Below are 21487 nucleotides of genomic sequence, written 5' to 3' on the forward strand. Positions count from 1 at the left end.
AACTGTACACAGTACTCCAGGTGTGGTCTCACCAAAGCCCTGTACCATTGTAGTAAGACTTTCTTATTCTTATACTCTGACCCACTTGAAATAAAGGCCAACATACCATTTGCCTTCCTAATTTGCTTGCTGTACCTACATGCTAACTTTCTGTGTTTAGTGTACAAGGACACCTAAATCTCTCTGACTACCAACATTTCTTAGTCTCTCACCTTTTAAAAAAATTCTGTTTTTCTATTCTTCCTACCAAAGTGAATAACCTCACATTTCCCCACATTATACTCCATCTGCCACTTTCTTGCCCACTAACTTAACCTGTCTATATCCCTTTGCAGACTCTTTGTGTCCTCCTCACAGCTTACTTTCCCACCGAGCTTTGTATCATCAGCAAACTTGGATACATTACACTCGGTCCCTTCATCTCAGTCATTAATATAGATTGTAAATAGCAGAGGCCCAAGCACTGATCCCTGCGGCACCCCACTAGTTACAGCCTGTCAACCTGAGAATGACCCGTTTATCCCCACTCTCTGTTTTCTGTCCGTTAACCAATCCTCTATCCATGATAATATATTACCCCCAACCCCATGAGCCCTTACCTTGTGTAACAACCTTTTATGTGGCACCTTATCGAATACCTTTTGAAAATCCAAATATACGACATCCACTGGTTCCCCTTTATCTACCCTGCTAGTTACATCCTCAAAAAACTCTTAATAAATTTGTCAAACACGATTTTCCTTTCATAAAACCATGTTGACTTTGCCTAATCATATGATGATTTTCTAGGTGCCCTTTTACCACTTCCTTAATAACGGATTCCTGCATTTTCCCGACGACCGATGTCAGGCTAACTGGCCTGTAGTTCCCTGTTTTCTCTCTCCCTCCTTTCTTGAATAGCGGGGTCACATTTACTAACTTCCAATCCACGGGGACTGTTCTAGAATCTAGGGAATTCAGGAAGATCCAAACCGATGCATCCACTATCTCTGTGGAGAGGGGAGCGGGAGGTCACAGGGGAGAGGGAGGAGGCAGGGGTAATCGCGGAGGGAGGGAGGGGGTGATTGCAGAGGGGGAGGGGATGATCACGGAGGGAGGGAAGGGGTGATCACGGAGGGAGGGAGGGGGCGATTGTGGAGGGGAGGGGGTGATCGCAGGGAGGGAGGGAGTGATCGCGGAGGGAGGGGGCGATTATGGAGGGGGAGGGAGTGATCGCGGAGGGAGGAAGGGGGCGATTGTGGAGGGAGGGAGGGAGGAGCAATCACGGAGGGGGAGTATGAACCCAGAGGACACCACATTATCCTTGTGAAGCCCAGAGGATCACTCCTGCTTTTCCTGGCCCCACAGAAATAATTTTAAACTTTTGGTGCCTCTTCTGCCTATTTCCACCCGGTATCCCAGAATGTAGCGGGAACGCTGCCTGCTCCTCCTGGTTTCCCATCAACGTAAGTTAGAAGACCGCCTGATTTGCATATTTAAAGGGCCCACCACCTGACTCAGGCGTGGATTCTGGCCGCCTAGCCCAAGGCCCCTTTGAGACTGGCGGCCCTGGTCAGACCGCACCTGGAGTACTGTGTTCAGTTCTGGACACCGCATCTTAGGAAGGTTATATTGGCCTTGGAGGGAGTGCAGCGTAGATTTACTAGAATGATACCTGAACTCCAAGACCCGAGGAGAGATTACACAAACTAGGGTTATATTCTCTGGAATTTAAGGGGTGATTTGATTGAAGTATTCAAGATATTAAGAGGAACTGATAGAGAGAAACTATTTCCACTGGTTGGGGAGTCTAGGACTAGGGGACATAACCTGAAAATTAGAGCCAGGACTTTCAGGACTGAAGTTAAGAAACACTTGTACATGCAAAGGGTGGTAGAAGTTTGGAACTCTCTTCCGCAAACAGCAGTTGATGCTAGCTCAATTGTTAATTTTAAAATCGGCGATTGATAGATTTTTGTTAACCAAAGGTATTAAGGGATATGGGGCTAAGGCGGGTGTATGGAGTTAGGTCACAGATCAGCCATGATCTCATTGAATGGCGGAACAGGCTCGAGGGGCTGAATGGCCTCCTCCTGTTCCTGTGTTCCTATCTAAAAACAAGACCACTATATAATACAAGTACTCACCTTAAAATCTCTGCTTAATCTTTTTAAATTTCCAAACCAAGGATAAACCTGAGCTTTACATTTTCAACATCAGCAATTTATAAGATTGTTGGCTGTTGCTGTTTTAAATATCTACTCTATGTAGAGTGCTATTACATTCATCAATTTGAAACGAGAAAGCTTACAATAGTTCTCAAACTCCTATAGCTTTATTACTGCATTTACTTCAGTTTTAAATAAATCAAATCTATTTTACCTGCATAACATCACTGAAAAGATTGCACTGATAAACACACAGTTTAAAGTCTTTTTGATAAACACAAAATAAATTAAAATGAAATGTTAACAATACTTGCAATCATTAAGCCTCTCACAGGTATTGGTTCATTTACAAGGGAATATCCTCGGATAAGTTCATTGTGTTGAGTGGTGGCATAACAAAACATTTTCTCTTCCTGTCCTTTCTGGTCAGGGTTCAGGTTCCACTGCTGATTGAGCACCTGACCTCTATCAGTTGCTCAATGTGAAGGGTTTTGTGAATATTTTGTAGCATGCATAGTACTGACAGAAATAATAAATAGCATGAGACTGATCTCTCAAAAGCACTGTATGTAAATGTGCAAAATATTGCAAAATGGAGAATTGGTTCAATAAATTATTATAACCTTGTGCTATCTTTTTCAACTTGCAAAGGAATATGGGCTGTGGATGGAAGAGCTCGAATGAGATTAAAAATAATAAACTGTTGAAAGATAATAAGCAAAAGAATATTGAGGATGGTTAAATACAAGATAAAGGAGCTAACTGGTCATAAACAAACTAGGTGTAAGAATTGGGAAAAATCAGAAAGTGCAGCAGTTTGCAGGAGTGGAAAGTCAACAGGTTACCCTGGGAATGGACAGGAAGGAACGACAACAGGTTACCCTGGGAATGGACAGGAAGGAACGACAACAGGTTACCCTGGGAATGGACAGGAAGGAACGACAACAGATTATCCTGGGAATGGACAGGAAGGAACGACAACAGGTTACCCTGGGAATGGACAGGAAGGAACGACAACAGGTTACCCTGGGAATGGACAGGAAGGAACGACAACAGGTTACCCTGGGAATGGACAGGAAGGAACGACAACAGGTTACCCTGGGAATGGACAGGAAGGAACGATAACAGGTTACCCTGGGAATGGACAGGAAGGAACGACAACAGGTTACCCTGGGAATGGACAGGAAGGAACGACAACAGGTTACCCTGGGAATGGACAGGAAGGAACGACAACAGGTTACCCTGGGAATGGACAGGAAGGAACGACAACAGATTACCCTGGGAATGGACAGGAAGGAACGACAACAGGTTACCCTGGGAATGGACAGGAAGGAACGACAACAGATTACCCTGGGAATGGACAGGAAGGAACGACAACAGATTACCCTGGGAATGGACAGGAAGGAACGACAACAGGTTACCCTGGGAATGGACAGGAAGGAACGACAACAGATTACCCTGGGAATGGACAGGAAGGAACGACAACAGGTTACCCTGGGAATGGACAGGAAGGAACGACAACAGATTACCCTGGGAATGGACAGGAAGGAACGACAACAGGTTACCCTGGGAATGGACAGGAAGGAACGACAACAGATTACCCTGGGAATGGACAGGAAGGAACGACAACAGGTTACCCTGGGAATGGACAGGAAGGAACGACAACAGATTACCCTGGGAATGGACAGGAAGGAAAGTCAACAGGTTACCCTGGGAATGGAAATGATTTAAAGGGCTTTTTGGGAAGACAGACCCAGGCACAGGAGGTTGAAAAAACCTTGTATGATTAATGAAAGAATCGAGTTAAGAAATTTTTTTATTCGTTCATGGGATATGGGCATCGCTGGCGAGGTCGGCATTTATTGCCCATCCCTAATCAGTTATAGTCAATAAAAAAATAAGAAAAAGGAAGTTTATTGTCTCTGACTCCCTCCATTCCTGAGTCACATTAAAACCTAAACGAACCACATAAGTTGTCAACTGATTCTGCAACTTAGGAACTGACAGTGTTTTAGTCAAATAGCAAGAGGTGAAAATCTCGATGCTGGACTAGAAAACACAACAGCCATATTGTAGGTGGATGGTCGGTCAGAATTTTGTCACCGTAAATGTGGAAAAACTAAAGTGCAACGACTGCACAGCCAGTGATCCCGAGCTGGAGAAGAGCAGAGCATGTCAGCAATGTGCTCCCGTCCAACACTGGCACAGCAGGGCAGGAAAATCTGCTCTTTAGAATAGTGTTTGATTAACTTGATTGAGTTCTTTGATGAAGTAACGGAGAGGGTTGATGAGGGTAGTGCGGTTGATGTTGTGTATATGGACTTTCAAAAGGCATTGGATAAAGTGCCACATAATAGATTTGTTAGCAAAATTAAAGCCCATGGGATTAAAGGGACAGTGGCAGCATGGATACAAAATTGGCTAAAGGACAGAAAGCAGAGAGTAGTGGTGAACAGTTGCTTTTCAGACTGGAGGGAAGTATACAGTGATGTTCCCCAGGGGTCAGTATTAGGACCACTGCTCTTTTTGATATATATTAATGACCTGGACTTGGGTATAGAGGGTATAATTTCAAAGTTTGCAGATGACACAAAACTTGGAAATGTAGTAAACAGTGTGAAGGATGGTAACAGACTTCAGGAGGGCACAGACAGACTGGTGAAATGGGCAGAAGCATGGCAGATGAAATTTAATGCAGAGAAGTGTGAAGTGTTACATTTTGGTAGGAAGAATGAGGAGAGGCAAAATAAACTAAATGGTACAATTTTAAAGGGGGTGCAGGAACAGAGAGACCTGGGGGTGTATCTACACAAATCTTTGAAGGTGGCAGGACAAGTTGAGAAGGCTGTTCAAAAAAAACATATGGGTCAAGGACGTCTCGGAGCGGCTACAGAACATTTTGGAGGGGGAGGGCGAACAGCCAGCTGTCGTGGTGCACATAGGCACCAACGATATAGGTAAAAAAGGGGATGAGTAACGGAACATTTAGATAAACATAATTTAATAGGACAAAGTCAGCATGGCTTTATGAAGGGGAAGTCATGTCTGACAAATTTGCTTGAGTTCTTTGAGGACATAACGTACAGGGTGGATGAAGGGGAACCAGTGGACGTAGTGTATTTGGACTTCCAGAAGGCATTCGACAAGGTGCCACATAAAAGATTATTACTCAAGATAAAGAATCACTGGATTGGGGGTAATATTCTGGCATGGGTGGAGGATTGGTTATCTAACAGGAAGCAGAGAGTTGGGATAAATGGTTCATTCTCGGACTGGCAACCAGTAGCCAGTGGTGTTCCGCAGGGGTCGGTGCTGGGTCCCCAACTCTTTACAATCTATATTAACGATTTGGAGGAGGGGACCGAGTGTAAAATATCAAAGTTTGCAGATGATACAAAGATGGGATGGAAAGTAGAGAGTGAGGAGAACATAAAAAACCTACAGGGGGATATAGACAGGCTGGGTGAGTGGGCGGAGATTTGGCAGATGCAATACAATATTGGAAAATGTGAAGTTATGCACTTTGGCAGGAAAAATCAGAGAGCAAGTTATTATCTTAATGGTGAGAAACTGGAAAGTACTGCAGTACAAAGGGATCTGGGGGTCCTAGTGCAAGAAAATCAAAAAGTTAGTTTGCAGGTGCAGCAGGTGATCAAGAAGGCCAACGGAATGTTGGCTTTTATTGCTAGGGGGATAGAATATAAAAACAAGGAGGTATTGCTGCAGTTATATAAGGTATTGGTGAGACCGCACCTGGAATACTGCATACAGTTTTGGCGTCCATACTTAAGAAAAGACATACTTGCTCTCGAGGCAGTACAAAGAAGGTTCACTCGGTTAATCCCGGGGATGAGGGGGTGGACATATGAGGAGAGGTTGAGTAGATTGGGACTCTACTCATTGGAGTTCAGAAGAATGAGAGGCGATCTTATTGAAACATATAAGATTGTGAAGGGGCTTGATCGGGTGGATACGGTAAGGATGTTCCCAAGGATGGGTGAAACTAGAACTAGGGGGCATAATCTTAGAATAAGGGGCTGCTCTTTCAAAACTGAAATGAGGAGAAACTTCTTCACTCAGAGGGTAGTAGGTCTGTGGAATTTGCTGCCCCAGGAAGCTGTGGAAGCTACATCGTTAAATAAATTTAAAACAGAAATAGACAGTTTCCTAGAAGTAAAGGGAATTAGGGGTTACGGGGAGCGGGCAGGAAATTGGACATGAAGCTGAGTTCGGATCGGTCAAGGCCCTGTGGGTGGCGGAGAGGGCCCAGGGGCTGAGTGGTCGGGTCCTGCTCCTACTTCTTGTGTTCTTTAGATTTGAGGTTAGGATCAGATCAGCCATGATCTTATTGAATGGCGGAGCAGGCTCGAGGGGCCGATTGGCCTACTCCTGCTCCTATTTCTTATGTTCTTATGTTCTTATCCTTGGCTTTATTAATAGAGGCATTGAGTACAAAAGCAAGGAAGTTATGTTAAACTTGGCAGGATGTGTCCCACAGGGATCTGTATTGGGGCCTCAATTATTCACTGTATTTATTAATGACTCAGACGAAGGGATAAAGAGTCACATATCCAAGTTTGCCGATGTTGCAAAGATAGGCAGTATTGTAAGCAGTGCAGATGGAAGCATAAAATTCGATGTAGGCAAGTGTGAGGTCATCCACTTTGGACCAAAAAGGATAGATCAGAGTACTTTCTAAATGGGGAAAAGCTGAAAACAGTGGAGGTCCAAAGAGACTTGGGGTCCATGTACATAGATCATTAAAATGTCATGGACAGGTACAGAAAATAATCAAAAAGGCCAATGGAATGCAGGCCTTTATATATACAGGGCTAGATTACAAGGGGGCAGAAGTTATGCTACAGCTATACAAAGCCCTGGTTAGACCGCACCTGGAGTACTGTGTTCAGTTCTGGACACCGCACCTTAGGAAGGTTATATTGGCCTTGGAGGGAGTGCAGCGTAGATTTACTAGAATGATACCTGGACTCCAAAGTTTAAACTTCGAGGAGAGATTACACAAACCAGGGTTATAGGTATATTCCCTGGAATTTAGGGTTGCCAACTCTAGTTGGACGTATTCCAGGAGGTTTCATCACATGACCTCCTGCCTCCAACCGTCCCGCCCCCCACACTCCCGCCATTGGTCCCCTGACACGCCCATCCTCACAGTGCCCCCCCCACGCTCTCCCGCCATTGGTCGCCCGACACGCCCATCCTCACAGTGCCCCCCCCACGCTCTCCCGCCATTGGTCGCCCGACACGTCCATCCTCTTGGTGCCCTGCCCCCACGGCCAATCGGACTGCGAGCAGACTCTTTGTTAACCGATTGGATAATTCTTGACTGTCAGTCAAACAGCCCGTTTCCCCCCTATCCAATATTTTTTATCTAATAAACAAAAGTGTTCAAAGAAAATGGAAAACACAATTTTTTTTAATGCTCCTGTGATATTTTTCTCTCCGGGTTTTTGCTCCCAGCAGTAATCCTGGAGAGTTGGCAACCCCTAGGGGGCAAACAGACCGGCCGGGTCCGACCCCGGTCGAGGGCCTTAGGAGAGTCCTGGGGTGGGGGCGATCAGAGTGGGGGGAGCGCAGTGGGGGGAGGGGGAGGAGCATGTGGAGGGGGGGGGGCGCCGATCGGGGGAGGGACGAGCAGGAGGGGGGAGGGGCGAGTGGGACGAGTGGCGATGGGGGGAGGGGTGGGGGAGGGAGAGGTGCAAGCGATGGGGGGAGGGGCGAGCGAGAGAGGTGGCCATTGGTGGGGGAGGGGTGGAGTGTTCGGGAAGCAGCGGAGGGGTGAGGTGGCGATCGGGGGGGAGAAGGGGGAGGGCGAGCAGTGGCGGGGTGGGGGAAGTGGGGAGCGGTGGCCGGCTGCAGCCTGTGGTTTTAATGTGGACTGGGAGGGGCCGCTCCATCTCCTCCCAGCTCCACATTAAGGGAAGTAACAAATGTTCAACTTAAGTTTCGGGTGTCAGCCTCCGGCAGTTCCGTTAAGGACCTGTTGGTTTGAGGGTCTGAAGGAACGGAGTGCACCGAGCTCACTGCAGTCAGTCACAATCCACTTTCTCCAGCGTCTCCACCTTCACTCGGGGAGTTAGCATTCACACTACTCTGTGCCTGAGGCTCTGACCGCACAGCGGTGATGAGAAGGCCAGTTATAAATGTGAAGAAGTTACTGAAAGCGTTTGCCCCACAGCCTGAATCAGATGTGGCATTTATACAGTCAAAAAAACCCGCCAAATATCTTTGTTTATTTTACTGACTCAGTCCTTGTGGCTGTAAAATGGAATTATAAAAAATTGATTACACAAGTTACAACTTGACAAGACTGGGCTGTGTTACAGCAAAGGATCAGCCGCACTGGACTTACCAAAGAGGAAAAGCGGTATTGAAGGGGGTTGAGAAAAGTACAGTTCCTGTGGAGAATAACAGACTTTATATCCGTAGGAGAGCTGTCAGACGTACCTTTTTGTAGGTAGAGTGTGGCAATGTGCTGCAAGACTTTGATTATCTTGTATCAGGTTGTTGAGACCCATCCAGCTTCCCCTCGATCCCAGGAGTTTAATTCTGCACATTTGACGAGCCCTCCTCGCCGATATGGATGGGAGGAGCTAGAGCTTCACACTGAGAGGCAATATCCTTCCAGAGGAAATGAGTCGGCTTTCAGTTCTTTAAACGCCTCTGTGGTTCGTCTGCTTCTAAAGTTGTGTCAACCAAATAAAAGCCTGTTTGCTTACTGGAGAGTGCGTGCCAGACATGATCAAATCAAACTAATTTACCTTTCAAGGTCTCAGTCTGAACTTCCAGGTCATTTCTGATCTGCTATCAGGGGCACAGGCAGCAAATTTAAAGTTATACACACTCCTTCTAGATGGTGTTCCCTCTCAGACACAAAGTATTCCAGGCAAGTCTAGACATTCCTGGCAATACCCTAGAATGGTACCAGGGATGCGGGACTTCAGCCATGTGGATATTGTGGATACATTCAGTTGATATTGTTAACAGTTCCCTCCCCTCTGGTACTGTCCCCAACCCTTCAAATCTGCCATTATCAATCTCGCCTCAAAAAAACCCACTCTTGACCCCTCTGTCCTTGCAAACTCCCGCCCCATCTCCACCCTCCCTTCCCTCTCCAAAATCCTTGAACGTTTTGTCGCCTCCCAAATCCGTGCCCATCTTTCCCGCAACTCCATGTTTGAATCCCTCCAATCAGGTTTCCGCCCCGGCCACAGTACTGAAAATGCCCTTATCAAAGTTACAAATGACATCCTCTGTGACTGTGACCATGGTAAACTCTCCCTCCTCATCCTTCTCGACCTGTCTGCAGCCTTTGACACATTGACCACACCATCCTCCTCCAACGCCTCTCCTCCATCGTCCAGCTGGGTGGGACTGCGCTCGCCTGGTTCCATTCCTGTCTATCCAGTCGTTAACCAGAGAATCACCTGCAATGGCTTCTCTTCCCGCTCCCGCACCGTTACCTCTGGGAGTTCCCCCCCAAGGATCTGTCCTTGGCCCCTCCTATTTCTCATCTGCGTGCTGCCCCTCGGTGACATCATCCGAAAATACGACGTCAGGTTCCACGTGTACGTTGACGACACCCAGCACTACAGCACCACCTCTCTTGACCCCTCCACTGTCTTTCATTTATCTCACTGCTTGTCCAACATCCAGTATTGGATGAGCAAAAATTTCATCCAACTAAATATTGGGAAGACTGAAGCCGTTGTCTTTGGTCCCCGCCACAAACTCTGTTCCCGACCCACCGACTCCATCCCTCTCCCCAGCCACTGTCTGAGGCTGAACCAGGCCGTTCACAACCTTGGCGTCCTATCGGACCCTGAGATGAGCTTCTGACCCCATATCCGCTCCATCACCAAGACCGCCTACTTCCACCTCCATAACATCGCCCGTCTCCACCCCAGCCTCAGCTCATCCGCTGCTGAAACCCTCATCTATGCCTTTGTTACCTCAAGACTCAACTGTTCCAATGCTCTCCAGCCAGGCCTCCCATCATCCACCCTCCATAAACTTGAGCTCATCCAAAACTCTGCTGCCCGTATCCTAACTCGCACCAAGTCCCGGAATTCCAGAACCCAGAGGGAGAGATTCAGGACAAGGAAAACTGAATTGTCAAATCAGACAAAATGGGGCTCATTTTAACTCCGCCCGCCCGGCGTAAACAGGGTGTTACCAGTTCAAAAAATGGCGTCGGGTCACTTACCGTCCAGTTCAGGCTTCTGCTCCAGCCGCCACCATCTTGGGTGGGGTCCTGAGATGGGGTGGCCAGAGCACCTGCCTGTTTCAGGCAGGATTGTACTTATGATACGTAGATCGGGGTCCTGTGACGTTCGTGGGACCCTGATTGCAGTTTCGTTGATGCAAAGGGGGCTGAAGCATTGCATGTGCACGGTCTGCCCTTTTGTACCAGGTGGTGAACGGCCGAGCCGGGGTCCTTAGAGGGATCGCTAGAATGCACTCGCAACAATGGCCCAAGAAATGTCAATTGTTTTTTGTCTGGTGAGGCCAGGCAGCACAGGAATTCACCTCATGGGCCCACAAGAAACACTCCAGGCCACTGCCTGGAATGTGAGACTTAGAGAGGTAATGCCTCTCTTTAAGTTCCACCTTAAATTCCACCGGAAGGGAGGGAGGGTGTTAAGATGTACAGTGACATCAGCAGTATGGAAAATGCTAGAATCTATTATTAAGGCAGTGGTAATGGGGCACTTAGAAAATCATAATCTGATTAGACAGAGTCAACATGGTTTTATGAAAGGGAAATTGTGTTTGACAAATTTATTAGAGTTTATTGAGGATGTAACTAGCAGGGTAGATAAAGGGGAACCAGTGGATGGAGTATATTTGCATTTTCAAAAGGCATTCGATAAGGTGCCACATAAAAGGTTGTTGCACAAGGTAAGGACTCATAGGATTGGGAGTAATGTATTATCATGGATAGAGGATTGGTTAACAGACAGAAAACAGAGAGTAGGGATAAACGGGTCATTCTCAGGTTGGCAGGCTGTAACTAGTGGGGTGCTGCAAGGATCAGTGCTTGGGCCTCAGCTATTTACAATCTATATTAATGACTTAGATGAGGGGACCGAGTGTAATGTATCCAAGTTTACTGACGATATAAAGCTAGGTGGAAAAGTAAGCTGTGAGGAGGACACAGAGTCTGCAAAGGGATATAGACAGGTTAAGTGAGTGGGCAAGTAGGTGGCAGATGGAGTATAATGTGGGGAAATGTGAAATTATCCACTTTGGTAGGAAGGATAAAAAAGCAGATTTTTTTTTTAAAGCTGAGAGACTAAGAAATGGTGTTCAGAGGGATTTGGGTGTCCCTGTACACGAATCACAGAACATTAACATGCAGGTACAGCAAGCAATTAGGAAGGCAAATGATATGTTGGCCTTTATTGCAAAGGGGTTGGAGTATAAGAATAAGGAGGTCTTGCTGCAATTGTACAGGCCTTTGGTGAGACCACACCTGGAGTACTGTGTACAGTTTTGGTTTCCTTACCTAAGGAAGGATATACTTGCTTTAGAGGGGGTGCAATGAAGGTTCACTAGATTGACTCCTGGGATGACAGAGTTGTCCTATGAGGAGAGATTTTTTTAAATTCATTCATAGGAAGTGGGTGTCACTGGCGAGGCTGGCATTTATTGCCCATCCCTAATTGACGGTGGTGGTGAGCTGCCTTCTTGACAACTGAGTGGCTTGCTAGGCCATTTCAGAGGGCAGTTAAGAATCAACCACACTGCTGTGGGGCTGGAGTCACATATAGGCCAGACCAGGTAAGGATGGCAGGTTTCCTTCCCTAAAGGACATTAGTGAACCAGTTGGGTTTTTATGACAATCCAGTAGTTTTGTGGTCACCACTACTGATACCAGCTTTTTATTGCAGATTTTTTATTTTAATTAACTGAATTTTTAAATTCCCCAGCTGCTGTGGCAGGATGTGAACTCATGCCTCTGGATTATTAGTCCAGGCCTCTGGATTACTTGTAACATAACCGCTATGCTACTGTAGAATGGGCCTATATTCTCTGGGCTTTAGAAGAATGAGAGGTGATCTCATTGAAACATACAAAATTCCTAGAGGGATTGACAGGGTAGATGCTGAGAGATTGTTTCCCCTGGCTGGAGAGTCTAGAACCAGGGGGCATAGTCTCAGGATAAAGGGTCGGCCATTTAGGACTGAGATGAGGAGGAATTTCTTCACTCACAGGGTTGCGAATCTTTGGAATTCTCAGAGGGCTGTGGACGCTCAGTCATTGAGTATATTCAAGGCTGAGATCAATAGATTTTTGGACACTAAGGGAATCAAGGGATACGGGGATCGGACGAGAAAGTGGAGTTGAGGTCGAAGATCAGCCATGATCTGATTGAATGGCGGAGCAGGCTCGAGGGGCCGAATGGCCTACTCCTGCTCTCATTTCTTATATTCTTATGTTCTAAGGTGCGACCTTGGAAATGTTGGGTACAGGCCTATATGACATCATCAGTCCTCAATTTAGACATTCTTGCCCTAGGATCTGTTGATTTAACGTATCTTATGGTATCATAGTATGATCTCACTATTAACAACAACAACAACGTGCATTTATATAGCGCCTTTAACGTAGTAAAATGCCCCACAGCGCTTCACAGGAGCGATTATCAAACAAAATTTGACACCAAGCCACATAAGGAGATATTAGGACAGGTGACCAAAAGCTCGGTCAAAGAGGTGGGTTTTAAGGAGCGTCTTAAAGGAGAGAGAGGCGGAGAGGTTTAGGGAGGGAATTCCAGAGCTCAGGGCCCAGGCAGCTGAAGGCACGGCTGCCAATGGTGGAGCGATTAAAATCGGGGATGTGCAAGAGGCCAGAACTGGAGGAGCGTAGAGATCTCAGAGGGTTGCAGGGCTGGAGGAGGTTAGAGAGACAGGGAGGGGCGAGGCCATGGAGGGATTTGAAAACAAGAGAATTTTAAAATCAAGATGCTCCTGGGTGCCAGTGTAGCTCCGTGAGCACAGAGGAGATGGGAGAACAGGACTTGTTGTGAGTTAGGATTCGGGCAGCAGAGTTTTGGATGAGCTCAAGTTTATAGAGGGTGGAAGGTGGGAGGCCGGGCAGGAGAGCAGTGGGATAGTCGAGGCATTAAAATACCTCATCCTCTCACTTTCCTGTGAGTTGTCAATCGCACTCTTGTCAATTGTACATCTAGACTGCCTGTATCGCCCCGAGTTAACCTACCTGAGCCAGTCAGGGCAATTGATAGGGTTCACCGTGGAATGGGCCAATTTCTGCTGGCGATGCCAGATGTTGATGGTTCTGTATGATTCCTTCTCTCTCTCTTCAGCATCTTTTTCGCTTCCGGTTTCTGTGGAGATGAGAAATGTAGTGAGTTTCCTGCTGTGCACTTTTGCCTTCCTGTGAGACCCATGTGAGGGCCTCCTCAGATTGCGAGCCTCAAACAGAGAAGCCATTTCTGATATGTAGAGAGCGGTGATGTAGACAAGGAAGGGGCACAGACAGCAGCAATATGGCTGGAGCTCAAAGATTAAAAAGGGTTTGTTGCATTATTCAGGGTGTAATAAACATCTCCACATTGTGAGAAGGAAATCTGCAGGGATCACACCAAATTACTGTTCTGCTGGAGCCCCTGTCTGTGAGTGCGGGGTCCCTGTCTGTGGGTGTGGGGTCCCTGTCTGTGGGTGCGGGGCCCCTGTCTGTGGGTGCGGGCCCCTGTCTGTGGGTGCGGGTCCCTGTCTGTGGGTGTGGGGTCCCTGTCTGTGGGTGCGGGTCCCTGTCTGTGAGTGCGGGGCCCCTGTCTGTGAGTGCGGGGTCCCTGTCTGTGAGTGCGGGGCCCCTGTCTGTGGGTGCGGGCCCCTGACTGTGGGTGTGGGGTCCCCTGTCTGTGAGTGCGGGCCCCTGTCTGTGAGTGCGGGGTCCCTGTCTGTGAGTGCGGGCCCCCTGTCTGTGAGTGCGGGTCCCTGTCTGTGAGTGCGGGCCCCTGTCTGTGAGTGCGGGGTCCCTGTCTGTGAGTGTGGGGCCCCTGTCTGTGGGTGCGGGCCCCTGACTGTGGGTGTGGGGTCCCCTGTCTGTGAGTGCGGGCCCCTGTCTGTGAGTGCGGGGTCCCTGTCTGTGAGTGCGGGGCCCCTGTCTGTGAGTGCGGGGTCCCTGTCTGTGAGTGCGGGGCCCCTGTCTGTGAGTGCGGGCCCCTGTCTGTGAGTGCGGGTCCCTGTCTGTGAGTGCGGGGTCCCTGTCTGAGTGCGGGTCCCTGTATTTGAGTGCGGGCCCCTGTCTGTGAGTGCGGGTCCCTGTCTGTGAGTGCGGGTCCCTGTCTGTGGGTGCGGGCCCCTGACTGTGGGGTCCCCTGTCTGTGGGTGCGGGCCCCTGTCTGTGAGTGCGGGCCCCTGTCTGTGGGTGCGGGCCCCTGTCTGTGAGTGCGGGCCCCTGTCTGTGAGTGCGGGGTCCCTGTCTGTGAGTGCGGGCCCCTGACTGTGGGTGCGGGGTCCCCTGTCTGTGGGTGCGGGCCCCTGTCTGTGAGTGCGGGCCCCTGTCTGTGAGTGCGGGTCCCTGTCTGTGAGTGCGGGTCCCTGTCTGTGAGTGCGAGCCCCTGTCTGTGAGTGCGGGCCCCTGTCTGTGAGTGCGGGTCCCTGTCTGTGAGTGCGGGGTCCCTGTCTGTGAGTGCGGGGTCCCTGTCTGTGAGTGTGGGGTCCCTGTCTGTGAGTGCGGGTCCCTGTCTGTGAGTGCGGGTCCCTGTATTTGAGTGCGGGCCCCTGTCTGTGAGTGCGGGGTCCCTGTCTGTGAGTGCTGGGTCCCTGTCTGTGAGTGCGGGGTCCCTGTCTGTGAGTGCGGGTCCCTGTCTGTGAGTGCGGGTCCCTGTATTTGAGTGCGGGCCCCTGTCTGTGAGTGCGGGGTCCCTGTCTGTGAGTGCTGGGTCCCTGTCTGTGAGTGCGGGGTCCCTGTCTGTGAGTGTGGGGTCCCTGTCTGTGAGTGCGGGTCCCTGTCTGTGAGTGCGGGTCCCTGTATTTGAGTGCGGGCCCCTGTCTGTGAGTGCGGGGTCCCTGTCTGTGAGTGCTGGGTCCCTGTCTGTGAGTGCGGGGTCCCTGTCTGTGAGTGTGGGGTCCCTGTCTGTGAGTGCGGGTCCCTGTCTGTGAGTGCGGGTCCCTGTCTGTGAGTGCGGGTCCCTGTCTGTGAGTGCGGGGTCCCTGTCTGTGAGTGCGGGTCCCTGTCTGTGAGTGCGGGTCCCTGTCTGTGAGTGCGGGGTCCCTGTCTGTGAGTGTGGGGTCCCTGTCTGTGAGTGTGGGGTCCCTGTCTGTGAGTGTGGGGTCCCTGTCTGTGAGTGTGGGGTCCCTGTCTGTGAGTGCGGGTCCTTGTCTGTGAGTGTGGGGTCCCTGTCTGTGAGTGCGGGTCCCTGTCTGTGAGTGTGGGGTCCCTGTCTGTGAGTGTGGGGTCCCTGTCTGTGAGTGTGGGGTCCCTGTCTGTGAGTGCGGGGTCCCTGTCTGTGAGTGTGGGGTCCCTGTATTTGAGTGTGGGGCCCCTGTCTGTGAGTGTGGGGTCCCTGTCTGTGAGTGCGGGTCCCTGTTTGTGGATGCATTCCCTTGCACAGCTCCATCCCCCACAGCATTAGCTGAGCAAGGTCCTAAGATTTACTGTCCCTCCTCCTTCTTGTGAATTCTCAGCCTTACTTGTATGGAATTCCCTCTGAATTCCTGTGACTCCAGCCGAAGCATTGCCGGATGGAGTGAATATTTAATTGGAGTCTTCCAAGTGCAGGGGTCACTGCAGATCATTTCGTGCATGAGGTGATACCTTAGATTTATGAAGCACTTTTAGGGTAAATACAGGTCTACTGTCTGAAATGTACAGGATATACATTAACCCCAGATCACCACCGTCACACTTACCTTTGCCGACCTTGTGAGGTCATTAAACCTCGTCCTGCATTGGTCCCACTGGTTGGAAGTGTCACCCACTGCCTGTGACTCCTCCTTCCACATGGTCCCGGCTGCTGTATTAACAGGCCTCTTGCCAGCAACTCCCATTATCCCATTCCACTCCCCCCATGCCTAATTTCAGAGGTGAGGTGAGTGACTGCCTTTGACAGAATCCTATTGACGTCACTCTTCGAGAGCGTTGGTTCCATCTTCTTCCTGATTCCTTTTCCCTCCGTGCCTTCAGCTGGATCTTCTTCAAGAGCTTTAAATCATGCATTGGTGCCCATGAACACTTCCTCCCTCCCCATACGTTCATCGCCTAACTCGCCGCTATCTGGCATTACTTGTGCCTTTATCCTGTTGTTTTTTTTATTCGTTCATGGGGTTTGAGCGTCGCTGGCGAGGCCGGCATTTATTGCCCATCCCTAATTGCCCTTGAGAAGGTGGTGGTGAGCCGCCTTCTCGAACCGCTGCAGTCCGTGTGGTGAAGGTTCTCCCACAGTGCTGTTAGGAAGGGAGTTCCAGGATTTTGACCCAGCGACGATGAAGGAACGGCGATATATTTCCAAGTCGGGATAGTGTGTGACTTGGAGGGGAACGTGCAGGTGGTGTTGTTCCCATGTGCCTGCTGCCCTCGTCCTTCTAGGTGGTAGAGGTCGCGGGTTTGGGAGGTGCTGTCGAAGAAGCCTTGGCGAGTTGCTGCAGTGCATCCTGTGGATGGTGCACACTGCAGCCACAGTGCGCCGGTGGTGAAGGGAGTGAATGTTTAGGGTGGTGGATGGGGTGCCAATCAAGCGGGCTGCTTTGTCCTGGATGGTGTCGAGCTTCTTGAGTGTTGTTGGAGCTGCACTCATCCAGGCAAGTGGAGAGTATTCCATCACACTCCTGACTTGTGCCTTGTAGATGGTGGAAAGGCTTTGGGGAGTCAGGAGGTGAGTCACACGCCACAGAATACCCAGCCTCTGACCTGCTCTTGTAGCCACAGTATTTATATGGCTGGTCCAGTTAAGTTTCTGGTCAATGGTGACCCCCAGGATATTGATGGTGGGGTATTCGGCGATGGTAATGCCATTGAATGTCAAGGGGAGGTGGTTAGACTTTCTCTTGTTGGAGATGGTCATTGCCTGGCACTTGTCTGGTGCGAATGTTACTTGCCACTTATCAGCCCAAGCCTGGATGTTGTCCAGGTCTTGCTGCATGCGGGCTCGGACTGCTTCATTATCTGAGGGGTTGCAAATGGAACTGAACACTGTGCAATCATCAGCGAACATCCCCATTTCTGACCTTATGATGGAGGGAAGGTCATTGATGAAGCAGCTGAAGATGGTTGGGCCTAGGACACTACCCTGAGGAACTCCTCCAGCAATGTCCTAGGGCTGAGACGACTGGCCTCCAACAACCACTACCATCTTCCTTTGTGCTAGGTATGACTCCAGCCAGTGGAGAGTTTTCCCCCTGATTCCCATTGACTTCAATTTTACTAGGGCTCCTTGGTGCCACACTCGGTCAAATGCTGCCTTGATGTCAAGGGCAGTCACTCTCACCTTGCCTCTGGAATTCAGCTCTTTTGTCCGTGTTTGGACCAAGGCTGTAATGAGGTCTGGAGCCGAGTGGTCCTGGCGGAACCCAAACTGAGCATCGGTGAGCAGGTTATTGGTGAGTAAGTGCCGCTTGATAGCACTGTCAATAACACCTTCCATCACTTTGCTGATGATTGAGAGTAGACTGATGGGGCGGTAATTGGTCGGATTGGATTTGTCCTGCTTTTTGTGGACAGGACATACCTGGGCAATTTTCCACATTGTCGGGTAGATGCCAGTGTTGTAGCTGTACTGGAACAGCTTGGCTAGAGGCGCGGCTAGTTCTGGAGCGCAAATCTTCAGCACTACAGCCGGGATGTTGTCAGGACCCATAGCCTTTGCTGTATCCAGTGCACTCAGCCGTTTCTTGATGTCACGTGGAGTGAATCGAATTGGCTGAAGACTGGTTTCTGTGATGGTGGGGATATCGGGAGGAGGCTGAGATGGATCATTTACTCGGCATTTCTGGCTGAAGATGGTTGCAAACGCTTCAGCCTTGTCTTTTGCACTCACGTGCTGGACTCCGCCATCATTGAGGATGGGGATGTTTACAGTCTCCTCCTCCCGTTAGTTGTTTAATTGTCCACCACCATTCACGACTGGATGTGGCAGGACTGCAGAGCTTTGATTTGATCCGTTGGTTGTGGAATCGCTTAGCTCTGTCTATAGCATGTTGCTTCCGCTGTTTAGCATGCATGTAGTCCTGAGTTGTAGCTTCACCAGGTTGGCACCTCATTTTAATGTTGTAATATTAATACGAGCTGAACCCGGAATTTCCAACGGGTCAGCGTCTGAGGGACTGGGTGGATGGAGGGCCCATCCCAGCACACTTCAGGCAGCACATCGCGGTAATTGGAATTTCAAGACCTACAGTTTGCCCACGACTGACGTTAGACTAACTGGTCTATTCTTACCCGTTTTATCCTTCTCTCCCCTCTTTAACAAGGCTGTTCGACTGGCTATTCTCCAATCCCACAAAACAAATTCTATATTTAAGGATATATTTGACTGCACTTTCAGCCAACTTCAACACCCAATCGTTATGGCCAAGTGCTTCAAGTCAGCAACAAACTGAACGTACAGTGTTGGACACCACCGGGGTTGCTGTACCCTGAAATATTCAAATTGACCCTAATATTTAGTACCATTACTAAATCTTCACCCTTTCTTCTTTCCTCCAGGGCCCTCACAGGAAGAAGAGGATCCCCTGCCCACAGAGGAAGACACCTCATGAGGACCTCACCCCTCCAGAGGACGCACCGTCACACGCTGCATGCGATGCAGGTGCCAGCGCAGAGACTGGCACATCGAGTGGGCATTAGTCAGATAGATGGGCTGACACCGGGTGAGTCTCACAGCGGAAGTGGGCAGGAACATATAGTGGGGCAGGGACAGCCAAGGAGAACATGCACCAGAGGACAAGGATGTAGAAGTCTGGGGGCCAGCAATGAAAAAGAGAATAGTGGAGGCACAGGAACATGTGTGAGGTGTTGGCAGTCCTGCCAGGCACCCTGTCCACGATGGCAGGGAGGATGGAGGAGTCCACTTCTACCATCTGTGCGGTGTTGTCACAGAGGTGCTCCACTCTGCAATCTACCCTAGAGCATGTGGTCACTTCCAGGGTCATTGCAGCTGGGCTCTCACAGCTGGAGTCAATCACCAGCCTTTGTAGCCTATCCTAGAGGCTCAGACAGCATAAATGCTGACCCTGGGCTCCAGTGTCTGATCCACCTTCGAGAAGCTGGTAGACAGAGTAGATCAGGGCTTCCAAGGCGTCAGTCACTCATCTCCCCCAATCTGCTCTCCTGCAGACAAACAGGACCGAGGTGCTGCAGCCCCAGGGGAGGGAGGATGACGGAATGGACGCAGCATGTGGAGACCTCTCTCAGGGCGTCTCATCCATTGCCACCCCCTCAACCAACACCCAACATGGTGCCTGAACTGCAGCACTGGGCCAGACTGCCCCGGCAGAAATGCAGGAGCAGCCAGCAGCAAGGCCCTCACGGGCTCCAGCACCTAGAGATGGTCGGCCGCGAGCATCTCAGGAGACTGAGAAAGATACACAGCAGCCTATCACCATCTCTGCTCAAGCCACTGGGGTAGCCCTGTAGAAGTGGTGAAACTAGCAAGCAAATGGCCAAATAGATCAGTGAAGGTTCACACTTGGGTGTTGCACTAATTGACTTGTTAAGATTTGCTTTTTGTTGCACATTAAAACCTTTTTCATTTCTGTCACTCTCGTGTGCCTTCTGCTTTCAAGGCAATTCATGCGCCTATTTTTTGTCATAGGTGTGGAAGTTGGAGCAATATTTTCACGGTGACAAGTTGGAGGATGGCAAAACAATGGAGTGAAGTTATCAGGACTGTTAGTGCAAGGGGGTCTGGTCAGGTGAGAGTGGTGTGAAGTGACAGATTCTCTGTAAAGTGTCGAGCGGTGTGAGCATCCCTCGCACCTCGGGCCGCAAGTTTCTCCGCACGCCGTGTGTCATGTCCTCCATCTTCCTCCTCACCATCCTCTTCCTCATCAGATAATGAGTCCCGTAGACCCTCTTCCTCCTGCACCTCCAGTCCTCTTTGTTGAGCGATGTTATGCAGGATGCAGCATGCTACTATTATTCTGAAGAGTCTGGTTGGTGAGGATTGCGGGGAGTTTCCAGACCTGCTGAGCCACTTGACCCTCAACTTCATCCTCCAATGGCCATCATCCTCCAATGGCCACAATCTTCCAATCCTCCTTAGATACGGGGGGTGGTGCCTGAGGACTGGAGAATTACAAATGTTATACCCTTGTTCAAAAAAGGGTGTAAGGATAAACCCAGCAACTACAGGCCAGTCAGTTTAACCTCGGTGGTGGGGAAACTTTAAGAAATGATAATCTGGGACAGAATTAACAGTCACTTGGACAAGTGTGGATTAATTACGGAAAGCCAGCATGGATTTGTTAAAGGCAAATCATGTTTAACTAACTTGATTGAGTTTTTTGATGAGGTAACAGAGAGGGTTGATGAGGGCAATGCGGTTGATGTTGTGTTTCTGGACTTCCAAAAGGCGTTTGATAAAGTGCCGCATAATAGGCTGGTCATCAAAATTGAAGCCCGTGGGGCAATGACAGCGTGGATACGAAATTGGCTAAGTGACAGGAAACAGAGAGTAGTGGTGAACGGTTGTTTTTCAGACTGGAGGGAGGTGTACAGTGATGTTCCCCAGGGGTCAGTGCTGGGACCACTGCTTTTCTTGATATATATTAATGTTTTGGACTTGGGTGTACAGGGCACAATTTCAAAATTTGTAGATGACACAAAACTTGGAAGTGTAGTAAACAGTGAGGAGGATAGTGATAGACTTTAAGAGGATATAGACAGGCTGGTGGAATGGGAAGACACATGGCAGATGAAATTTAATGCAGAGAAGTGCAAAGTGATACATTTTGGCAGGAAGATCGAGGAGAGGCAATATAAACTAGAGGGTACAATTCTAAAAGGGGTGCAGGAACAGAGAGATCTGGGGGTATATGTGCACAAATCTTTGAAGGTGGCAGGACAGGTTGACAAAGTGGTTAAAAAAGCATACGGGATCCTGGGCTTTATAAATAGAGGCACAGAGTACAAAAGCAGGGAAGTTACGTTGAACCTTTATAAAACACTGGTTCGGCCACAACTGGATTATTGTGTCCAATTCTGGCACCGCACTTTAGGAAGGATGTGAAGGCCTTAGAGAGGGTGCAGAAAAGATTTACTAGAATGGTTCCAGGGATGAGGAACTTTAATTACATGGATAGACTGGAGAAGCTGGGGTTGTTCTCCTTAGAACAGAGAAGGTTAAGAGGAGA

The 21487-nt window shown here is 49.3% G+C and overlaps 1 protein-coding gene and 1 long non-coding RNA gene across 3 annotated transcripts in view; one reads left to right on the top strand and one right to left on the bottom strand.

Moving 5' to 3' along the window:
* LOC137335063 (CMP-N-acetylneuraminate-beta-galactosamide-alpha-2,3-sialyltransferase 2-like) overlaps positions 1–13510 on the bottom strand; it is a 34331-nt gene extending 20821 nt beyond the window's left edge. Inside the window, exons 1-2 of one of the 2 annotated variants that reach the window (XM_068000144.1) lie at positions 13389–13510; positions 8613–8845 (exon numbers count right to left, since the gene is read on the bottom strand). The gene's annotated coding sequence lies outside the window, so the exon portion shown is untranslated. Of the gene's footprint in view, positions 1–2479; positions 2557–8612; positions 8846–13388 lie in introns of those variants that run through there. The other variant, XM_068000145.1, reaches the window with a different exon arrangement.
* A 122-nt stretch (positions 13511–13632) lies between these two features.
* LOC137335393 (uncharacterized) lies at positions 13633–20365 on the top strand. The gene is made up of 3 exons (XR_010966395.1): positions 13633–13704; positions 18840–19003; positions 19948–20365. It is a non-coding gene; the product is annotated as an uncharacterized lncRNA (long non-coding RNA).
* Positions 20366–21487: the final 1122 nt, after the last annotated feature.

This window comes from Heptranchias perlo, chromosome 19, assembly GCF_035084215.1.
Source record: "Heptranchias perlo isolate sHepPer1 chromosome 19, sHepPer1.hap1, whole genome shotgun sequence".
Classification (NCBI taxonomy): domain Eukaryota; kingdom Metazoa; phylum Chordata; class Chondrichthyes; order Hexanchiformes; family Hexanchidae; genus Heptranchias; species Heptranchias perlo.